The 10,115-nt window shown below is 41.2% G+C and overlaps 1 long non-coding RNA gene across 1 annotated transcript; it reads left to right on the forward strand.

Moving 5' to 3' along the window:
• The first annotated feature begins 413 nt into the window (after positions 1-413).
• LOC137321409 (uncharacterized) lies at positions 414-9,505 on the forward strand. Its single transcript, XR_010962807.1, has 3 exons — positions 414-472; positions 7,018-7,178; positions 9,423-9,505. It is a non-coding gene; the product is annotated as an uncharacterized lncRNA (long non-coding RNA).
• The last annotated feature ends 610 nt before the right edge of the window (positions 9,506-10,115 follow it).

Raw genomic sequence — 10,115 nt, forward strand, 5'->3', positions numbered from 1 at the left:
GTGGAGGCTTCTGGAATCGATGCATATTCCAAGATATTCCACAACAATGGAAACACCAAGCAAGATCTGGAAGGAGGAGAAATATCTGTAATTAAAGACACTCAGTGTAAACTGCAAAGAAATACATTTGACATAATCCATCTCTTTCAAAAACTTGTTACTGAGAATCAGGGAAGAATACTGCTCCTACAACTTTTGATTGGGATGCCAGTAGAAAAAAGGAAGCAATTTTTGAATCAGTGTAGCATGCTACATCAGAAAAATATGGAAGAAGGTGCTGATGATCTAAAGATGACCTTTAACTCCTTAACAATTCTACCTAAGTTGATTAGAGAAAAACAAGAGCAAATGCTGCAAAACATGTCTGAAGAAGATAGAAAGCAATATCTAATCCAATATAAATTGCTGCAGGATAATATTAATCCTCTTTTCACTCCAAGACTCGTGGATAAACCATGTCGACTGTGGACAGGTAAATCAATGCTTTGTCATATGCGGTTCATCAAAGGACCTTGCATATATTTCTGAATTTTATACCCTTGCAATCTGTAAATATTTTTTCACCAGAAAATACCATTTCCCTGTAATTTTGAACTTCTCTGATATCAGACATACATCGTAATGTTGCACCTTTGATATCACACACCCATTGTTCATTATTAACAACCTTCTAATCTACATGATGCACTGATTCTGAAATGACTCAAGCCATTTTTTAATTTTAGTTGGGATAAGACTATACAAGTCTGATGCAATGTAGTTTTTATATCGTGTGGATGTATATGCTCTTTGAGATATGGGCTTGGGTACTCTTGGCATATTAACTACATTAACTCTGCTCTTTTTCATCACCCAGTGTTCCCCCACAAAATATAATGATTGCTTTTTTTAATCCAATAAGTACCACCTCATTATTGACTGACATTGAATTCTATCTGCCACTTTTTTGCACATTCTATCATCTTATCAATATTCACTTTCAGATTTCTTTGATCATCAGAATTATTTACAATGCCTTCTATTTTAGTATCATCTGCAAATTTGGATACCACCCCCTCTACACCTATTTCCAAATCATTGATGTACAGAAGCAGTCCCAGAACAGAACTCTGAGGAATAGCACTACCCACATCCAACCACTCTGAGAAGCTGCTCTTAATACTACTCTTTTCCTCCATGATAACCAGATTTTAATCCCATTTTCTACCATGATCTCATTGAATGGCGGAGCAGGCTCGAGGGGCCGAATGGCCTACTCATGCTCCTATCTCTTGTGGTCTCTTATGGTCTTACCCTTTTCCCTAATTCCATACCTCTTAGTATTCTCCAATATTCCCAAGTGGTACCTTGTCAAAGGATTTCTGAAAGTCCACTGCATTTCCCCCATCCACCGTATCTGCCATCTGCTCTGAGCAAGTTTGCTAAGCATGATCTTCCTTTCTGACATCCCTGCTGGCTGCTTCTAATTATTTTCTCTTCATCAGGATATTCAGTAATTTCATCTTTAATTAAAGATTCCAAAATTTTCCCTACCAGAGAAGTTAAACTGACCGGCTTATAAGTACCTGAGTTGGCTTGATTCCCTTTTTGAAAATAGGTATTATATCAGCCACTCTCCAGTCCTCCGGCACACATTCACTCTTAGCAGAACAATATTTCTTCTTCCATTTCCCTCAGGATGTATCCTGCTATGTCTTGGCACTTTGTCCTCCTTTAGCTTAACTATTTTCTCTAATACCTTCCTTTAATTTATTATATCTCTCATCTCACTTTTAATCAATTTAGGATTCACCTCCTCCCAATATCCTTCTCTTTTGTAAACACTGAAGTGAAGTACTTGTTAAGTAACCTAACAGATTTCTGTTTATTCTCTACTAAGTCAATATGCTCTCCTCTACATTCCCCCTAGTGCCATTTCTACTTTTGCTATAGATGGCTACAGATGCTATAGGATATCTGTTCAGACTTTTGTGTATAACATGTGAAATTAAGTATAGAGGAGCTGAAAATCCATGGCAGATCCTGCGGACCCGGCCATAACGTCGGCGGGTGTCTGCCAGAATGGCAGGGACTTGGTTACACCCAAGTTTCCTGAATGGCCTTGTGGGATGGAGCCTCTGCCCATGCTTTACAAGACCATAAATGTGAGGGGTGGGAATTCGGAACGTTGGCATTCCCATGCCTAGTTAGAACTCCAATGTATAGTCAACATTGGTACACCTGGTGAGAGTGGCCAATTATCTGGTGGTAGTGGGTCCCACCTAAGAGTTTGTGGCCTGATTTCCGCCCCCCCCCCACCTCAAAGATTAAAAGAAAATTGTTTGTAGCAGTGCTGTGGACGCAGTAAAACATTTCTTGTGAGGGGGCACTTGACACCCCTCCCCGGACTTTCCTGCCACTAAGTGGAAACATCAGAGATGCGGCCTGACCCCACTGAAGTACCCAAATTGTGGGACTTGCCTTTGACCCTGTGGACTTCAATAGCAGAGAACAGGGTGGGCACATCTAACCATTTGTACTGAGATGCAAATTTTTGGGACCAGAGAAAACAAGTTGGCTATTTGAATAACAATACAGTTGGCTGTATCAATAATATCGGTTGGGCAGAATTTCCTCTGCAGTTATATCAGCTTCCAGTCAAATTTAAAACTACATGGGACTCACACCCTAAACACTGACATCTGATACATTACGTTCTGGTCTGGCTACTGTTTAATTCACTCCAAATTGGCTCTTTTTACAATACCAAAACAATGTGGATTCAAAACAAAATTGCCCAAAAAGTTACAAGTTTTGTATTTTAAACATAGTGAAAATTTCCAGAAAAACTAGTAAGCAGCCTAGAAAATGTCAACAAACTGTGGTGTGACTTTAAGATATGTATTTATTCTCTGGCAGACAAAACTGTAGGTTTTGATAAGCAGACGCATAAAGATTAATTTTACAAGACCGGAGAAATATCAGCCTTGCAAGAGGAAATGAACCATGTATATGATTGGCAATTAAAGCCAAGCAAGCAAAATACCCCAAAGCATGTAACAAAACATAGTCGTACCTTTAAACATTGCAAAATAAAGTGGCATCACACTGAAATTCAAAATTACATTCAACAGCAAGATCACAGACTTCATAGATGCCCTGAAAGTAATATTTAGTCCACAAAATCATAATTGCGCCTCACTGAAGGATACAAGCAATAACCATTTACAAATCATTGGTTAGGCCTCAGCTGGAATATTGTGTACAATTCTGGGCATCACACTTTAGGAAGGATGTCAAGGCCTTATAGAGGTACAGAGAAGGTTTACCAGGATGATACCAGGGATGTGGGACTTCAGTTATGTGGAGAGAGCAGAGAAGCTGGGATTGTTCTCCTTAGAGCAGAGAAGGTTAAGGGAAGACCTAATAATGGTATTCAAAATAATGAGCGATTGTGATAGAGCAACTAGGGAGAAACTGTTTCCTCTGCAAGTGTGTTGGTAACCAGAGGTCACAGGTTTAAAATAATTGGCAAAAGAACTAGAGGGGAAATGAGAAGAAACTTTTTCACACAGAGCGTTGTTAAGATCTGGAATGTGCTACCTGAAAGAGTGGTGGAAGTAGATTCCGTAGGAACTTTCAAAAGGCAATTGGACATGTACTTGAAGAGGACTAATTTGCAAGGTTTTGGGGAAAAAGCTGGGGTGTGGGACTAAATTGGACAGCTCTTTCAAAGAGCCAGCACGATGGGCCAAATGGCCTCCTTCTGTGCTGTAAGATTCTATGATGATTCTATGATACAGCCCCTGCACTAGGATGCTGTATTCAAAGTCACAAATGAACTAACCCACTGATTTATGACCATATGGGCATTTTACTTTGTTGGAAAAATTATTTTCACTTGCTCCTCAGCGTATCCTCCATAGATGCCAAAAAACCATGGATAAAATTGAACGAAAGAAAAAACATTTAAAAAACCATTTGCTACAATTTGGGCTTTCTTCCAACACATGAGACTTGTGTTCACAGAAAGGCAATTTCCATAAATAAATCTGCTCTTATTAACCAAAACTTACAGCCTTGAGTGTGACATCAATGAAATATTACAGTCTAACAATTACCCTCTTCTATAGTGTTGTACACCAGAGCCTATGTAGACAACTCTACGTTTTCATGTCTACTACGAAAGGTGATAAATGTCACCTTTTCAGACTGTTATGTTCAAGCTAAAGCTAGGAATTAATTTATTTATAAGTAAAACAATTAGACTGAAGCAGAAGAGACACAGCAAGTATTTAGTAATACATTACATGTCTTCTACAGCACTTAAGCTGTTCCAAAAACATTAAAGTCGAATATATTTGTAGTTCTTTCCAGAATCTGTTAACGGAGTCTCTAATGAAATGTTGGACTGGATATTGCTGTAAAAATAACAGTGAAGCTAGCAGCGCTCACGTTATTTATGTGCAAATTGAACAGTAACTTCCGGCGACCGCACATGTGCAGTTAAATGCAGAAATTGGGAAGTTGCTGCCCGAGAAACCCTGCTCCTCTAAACTGCGCGAAAACCGCATCTCGCTGTCTCCCCATTCAAATGAATGGAACAATGTGAAGTTCCTGCACTGACACCGTAGATACAGACTAAACTTGCCAAAAAAGGTTAGGGCTTGTCCATTCCACTGTAAGTACCCTTTTAATGGTGTGGTAAGTCTTAATTACTGGCAAACAACTTCTCTGGCACTAAAAATTAACTTTTACAAGTGTGGAGTTTCATTCCATCAGCTTTTAATTATTGTTTATATTTAATACATTTATAATACATAATTATAATATATATAATACTTTTTGTTCTTTTTCTTTCTGTCTCTTTTATCTCTCTCTTAATCCAATCTTTCTTTCCCTCTCTTTATTTTGCTTTCTGTACCTGATTTGACATTGAATTCACTATTCTAATTTACACTTCTTGGTTCACACTCTGCAATGCTCATTAACGATTCTTCAATCTGATTGGTTAAAAAGACACACAGTTGCTTGTCCTGTTCACACAGGTCCCAGATGCCCTATAGAGGGCGCCATGCTGAATGACTCTCTAATTTAGAGTATCTTGCTGGGCAAAAGCTCATAGAAAGTCTGAGGGCAAGTGCAAGTCTAATGAACGGCTGGCACTAGCTGTTCGTACACTGCTCATAGCAAAATCCAACTCGTTATATGAGCAATGACACCCACAAAGCCCCTCGATGTCTCATGTGGAACAGACAATGTGAAACAGGAAGCTAAAGTCTTTGGGAAATATCTCGCAGCTCTTGCACAATTTTCTTCAATTTCAAAGATAGGTTTCAATATTTGAGATCAAAGATGTTTTACAACGTACTGTCAGGGTATAACATAGGCCCCAATATTGACAGGGAGCTGGGGAAGTTACATAGGAGGCTGTAATCGGCCAAAAAACCCAGCAAGGCCAGGGACGTGGAGGCCCTGCCGATCTTAACGATATGGCCTCGTTTAAATAACATGCTGCCATCTCCCGCCCAATAGCGGGCCAGATTGACAGCCTGGCCAACGGTTGGGAGTGCATACAAGCGGCAGGAGGCCACTGTGGAGGCCATGGGGGTGGTCCACGACAGTTAGTGGGGGGGAAAGCTCTGGATCATGGTCTGGAGGGGAGAGGGGCGCTGAGAGGTCGGGGGTGCTGAGAGGTCAGGGCTGCGATCAGGGGAGGGGGGTCTTGCCGCGATCGGGCTGGGAGGTGGGGGGTGGAGGTCTTGCCGGGGGTGGGAGGAGGGAAGCCCGGTTCAAGGGAGGCCTGGAGGAGCACTCCTGGCCCATAAGAAAACTGGAAAAATAAATTTTAAACTCACCATCTGGGCCTCTTCTTGCCCAAGATCTGGCTCCCGGCAGGTTTTGCCTGACGGAAGAACCAACACTGACCTCCCTCCCCCGACACAGGCCGCAGGTTGATATTACAGAGTGGGTCCTGATGATATCATCGGACCTCCAATGCATATTTAAAACAGGACCCCGCTTCCTTCCTGCTCATCTGCTCAAAAGAGCAGGTTAATATCGGGACACGTCGGGAATGAAGTGGAATCGGTGGAGGTAACTGACACCCGTTATTTTAACTGCAACCACTCCCCTCCACCCCCGCCACTCTGTTTCCGCCAGGTGGGAGCTGTTAAAATCGGGGCCATATTGTCAGGGTCTTGCATGTGCCAAGCCCTGAAGCAATGTGTATTGAAACTTCAACTTGTGAAGCTTCCTTAATGGTTCAGTCAATAGAAATAATGAAGTAATCCGGCACTGCCAGGGGGAGAGAGTCGAAAGGACACAGGATCAGACCAAGGGCTGCAATGCTACATGCTTCCCCACTGGTAGTGTAGGATTGGTGAATATTCTGTAATGGATCTCGTTGTCTTGTCCAGTCTGCAAAATGGCATGCATTAACATGTCACAAAAATGAGTAACTAGCCAAACAAATCTGATCTGTCACAATGTATTAAAATTCCCTTAATACCAATAGCGACAAGTTCAATGTTTGAGCAATTTGAATTTTGATTTAATGGATTCATATTTTCTTTTTCTTTATTCAACCAAACACACACATGTATTAGTTAAAGAACAACAAATGTTTTTGAGCAATTAAAACTGCGATGACAATTTTTAGGCAAACATTTTAATGCATGTAACTAATATTCTGGCATGAGAACTTTTAAATAAGAGCTTAAAATAGGCCCTTAGTTTAGAGTGATCATCTGCCTGAAGGAAGCCATTACATTTACAAGGTGACAAGATATTCTTGTTTTATGCACTAAATATGTTAGTATTTAACTTTGGGTCACATGCTTGAAGAAAACCTGAATTATGAACACCAATTGAGTTTTTAAATCTCTGATGGATTAAGGCGTAATGTTACAATGCTTTTAACACTCCCCTGATGCGGTTTATAGATATTTTTCCTGGCAATGTAACTCAAAACACTTTGTGTGGATTTTAGAAATATATGCCAGTTAGATTTTGAATATGTTTTCTTTCATACCATAGCTCCCAAATCCTTTGAAATCCAGCACAATGAGAAATTCACCAGATCCGTATCCCCATTCTCTCACCTCCGTGAATTTCACATCAGAGCATTGAACAGTAACTTCATTCTTCACAAGAGTCACAAGGATCCCACACAATTCCTAAAGATTCAATTACCTAAGGTGAGAAAAAAAAATGCACTATTTTCATCATATCCCTTTAGGAATTTTTTAATAATGGAAATCAATGGCAGGTTAAATACAGTAATTTGTTCACACTATTTTGGTATCACACATTATCACCTTACAGAGCTTTTTCTCAGGTTTCTGACATTCTCCACCATCACCCACCCCCAACCGTGAGGCCCTCCAGAAACCCCCTTCTTGTGACTTACCTGAGTGCCAGGAACCATTCCTTTGTTCCCCGGCAGCAGCCTCCTGCCACCAAACGTTGCACTCCTGCCCGCCAGCCAGCTGCTGCTTCCCACTGGCAACTAACCGGGGGCATGCAGATGAGGCCCAGGAGTTAAAATCACTCGTGCCTCAAACTGCTGAGGTCAGAAGGATTTGGTGCCCACCTTGGCCCCTATCTGCCCGATTATTGCCCTGAGTTAAAATTGGGGCTCATGTCAGAAATAGCCATGTACACCCCAAGCCTGAATTTGAATCTTAGCTCAACTGGAATTTTAAACTTGGTTATGCCCAGTAGGTGACTTTTGCTAGTTTGTTGATGGCCAGTGGGAAGTTTGTGTTTTGGTTATTGACTGATTTTACCCATTTATGGTTGATTTTGCTCCCATTATTGTGCTTCCATCAGTCAGGGACAAGGAGCAGGAGTGGGGATATCAGTATGTTTTTGTGCATAAAGTCTTTCCCAAATGCCCTTTACTTTGCACCCATATGTACAATACAGTTTAGTACTGTGTAAAATACGTCCTCTTTTCCTTTTCCTGTTAGAAAAGTTGCTTGGGTCTGTGACTCATTACTATGAACTGGCAGGGCATTGTATCGTTAATGGTGCTTTTGAAGTAGTATTGTGGCCTGAGCTACCGTTACTGCCACCTCAGAGATGGCATAGTGATATTCGGAAAAAAAAGAACTTGCACATATATCTTTCACAATCTCAGGATATTCCAAAGCACTTCACAGCAAATGGATAAATTTTGGAGTGTCGTCACTGTTGTCATTCAGGCAAATGCAGCAACAAAAAGAGCAAATGTGATAAATGACAAGTTAATCTGTTTTGGTACAAATAGTAGAAAACATGCAGTTGTTTTTGCTTAACCTTTACAGACGGCTGACTTTACTGAGAGAATTGCTGCCAATGGTATTTGTGCTGATATGCAGGTGATTGAAGGGAGATTTTCCTCATCACAGCGCTGGGTTAACACTCAATTCCCAGGTGCAGCAAAGAGGTTAGACCCATTATGTCAGCTCTCCATCCGCAATAAGATGCAAACGGGAGTAGCTGAGTATTGTCCATGCAGTGTCACTGGGCCTGTACCTCGACTGGACGCAAACCCAACATAAGGATGGAAATGAAGTGGGATGGGGTGTTCCCAACTCAATTTGCTCTTTGTCTAGGGGGAACCCAAAGAAACAGGAGTTGGGGCTTGTGCTGGGACCCCACAGACCAGAAGGTCTAAGGGGATCCCGGGTGCAACCCAAAGATGGATTGTGAGCATCAGGTATCTTTCCATTTATTTGGGATTCTCCACAGGTCAAACTCTCCAGCAGCAGCCAGAAGGCATTGATACTGATGGCCAGCAGCATAGCTGCCCGATATTAAGCTTGGCCAGGATATGGTCCCATCCAGGTTATGCAATAGATGGGACAGGAAACTTGGGAACACCTCTTTCCTCGGAGATGCACCAGAAGGGCCCTCAGAGGGATATCTATCCTAGGTTCTGTTTCATATGTCATGCCTGGTAGAATTTGGCTTTTTATTTACACGATGTGGGGATAGAGGTGTAAAGTCAGGTTATATTTGAAACCCCTTTAAACTTCAAATAGTTAAATCTGAATTTGGACAGAGGAGATTTTAATTACTTTTTGTGCATAAGAAGTCATCAGAATATTTGTAAGAGTTTGGGTTCTATTGTTAAACAATACAAGTAATTTCCTGGTTTCAGAGTATGATAGCATTAATTTATTTGAGACATTTATCAAAGTATAAATGATATTGAGCAGGGACTAGTAGATCACATGGTCATAATCCATTTGAGGGGTTTAGGTGATATTACAAGCTGTGACAAAGAAAGGCAGAACCCTCAGATTTTATCAATGTCTGCAGTCCTCTGCCAGACACTCAGTTATATTGGTCAGTCCTAACAAAGGGTATCACGCAAAACAAATGTTGATCAGCCTTCTGTGTATTTTCTAGTATTTTATTTGGGACTTCCAGCAGTTTTTCTTCTTCTCTCTCAGAATTGGATTTTGCTTCGTAGCACACAGGATGCCTGGAATGTGGAGTGGATTCCTCATCATGCAGCAACAGAGGTTTCTTTATAGGTGACCGGCATCTAGTTTGCTGCGAGGACAGAATTACTCTTTGATTCCAGACATGTTCGTAATTCCATTCATTCCATTTTTTTCTTGCTAATTAAACTGGTTGGTTTTAAATTTTCATAGATGCCTATTTGCTGTATTCAGAACTTCTTTTTGGTGTCTCATTTGATTTTTTTCCAGTGGACTTTCAAAGCAAATAAGTGCAGTATTCTGTTGAGTTTTCCCCATGGAATGTAGGATTGTAACCCTTCACTAAAAATAAGTGTCGGGTGACAGAAAGGCACGCCAGCAGTGCCACAGGAGATCCAAAAGTATTACATAAAATATTAACTGACAACAGTAAGTTCAAAATAAAAAGAGAAAATGCTGGAAATACTCAGCTAGTCAGGCAGGATCTATGGAGAAAGAAAGAGTTAACATTTCAGGTCGATGACCTTTTGTCAGAACTAGAAGAAGTTGAAGATTTAACAGTTTTTAAGCAAGTACAGAGCCAGGCAGAAGGTGGGGGTGGGGGAGGGCAGGGGGTGGGGGAGGGCGGGGGGTGGGGGAGGACGGAGGAAGGGGAGGGGAGAAAGAACAAAAGGGAAGGTCAGTGATAGAGTGGAAGGCAGA

The sequence above is a fragment of the Heptranchias perlo genome, chromosome 5 (genome assembly GCF_035084215.1).
Source record: "Heptranchias perlo isolate sHepPer1 chromosome 5, sHepPer1.hap1, whole genome shotgun sequence".
NCBI classification, from domain to species: Eukaryota; Metazoa; Chordata; class Chondrichthyes; order Hexanchiformes; family Hexanchidae; genus Heptranchias; species Heptranchias perlo.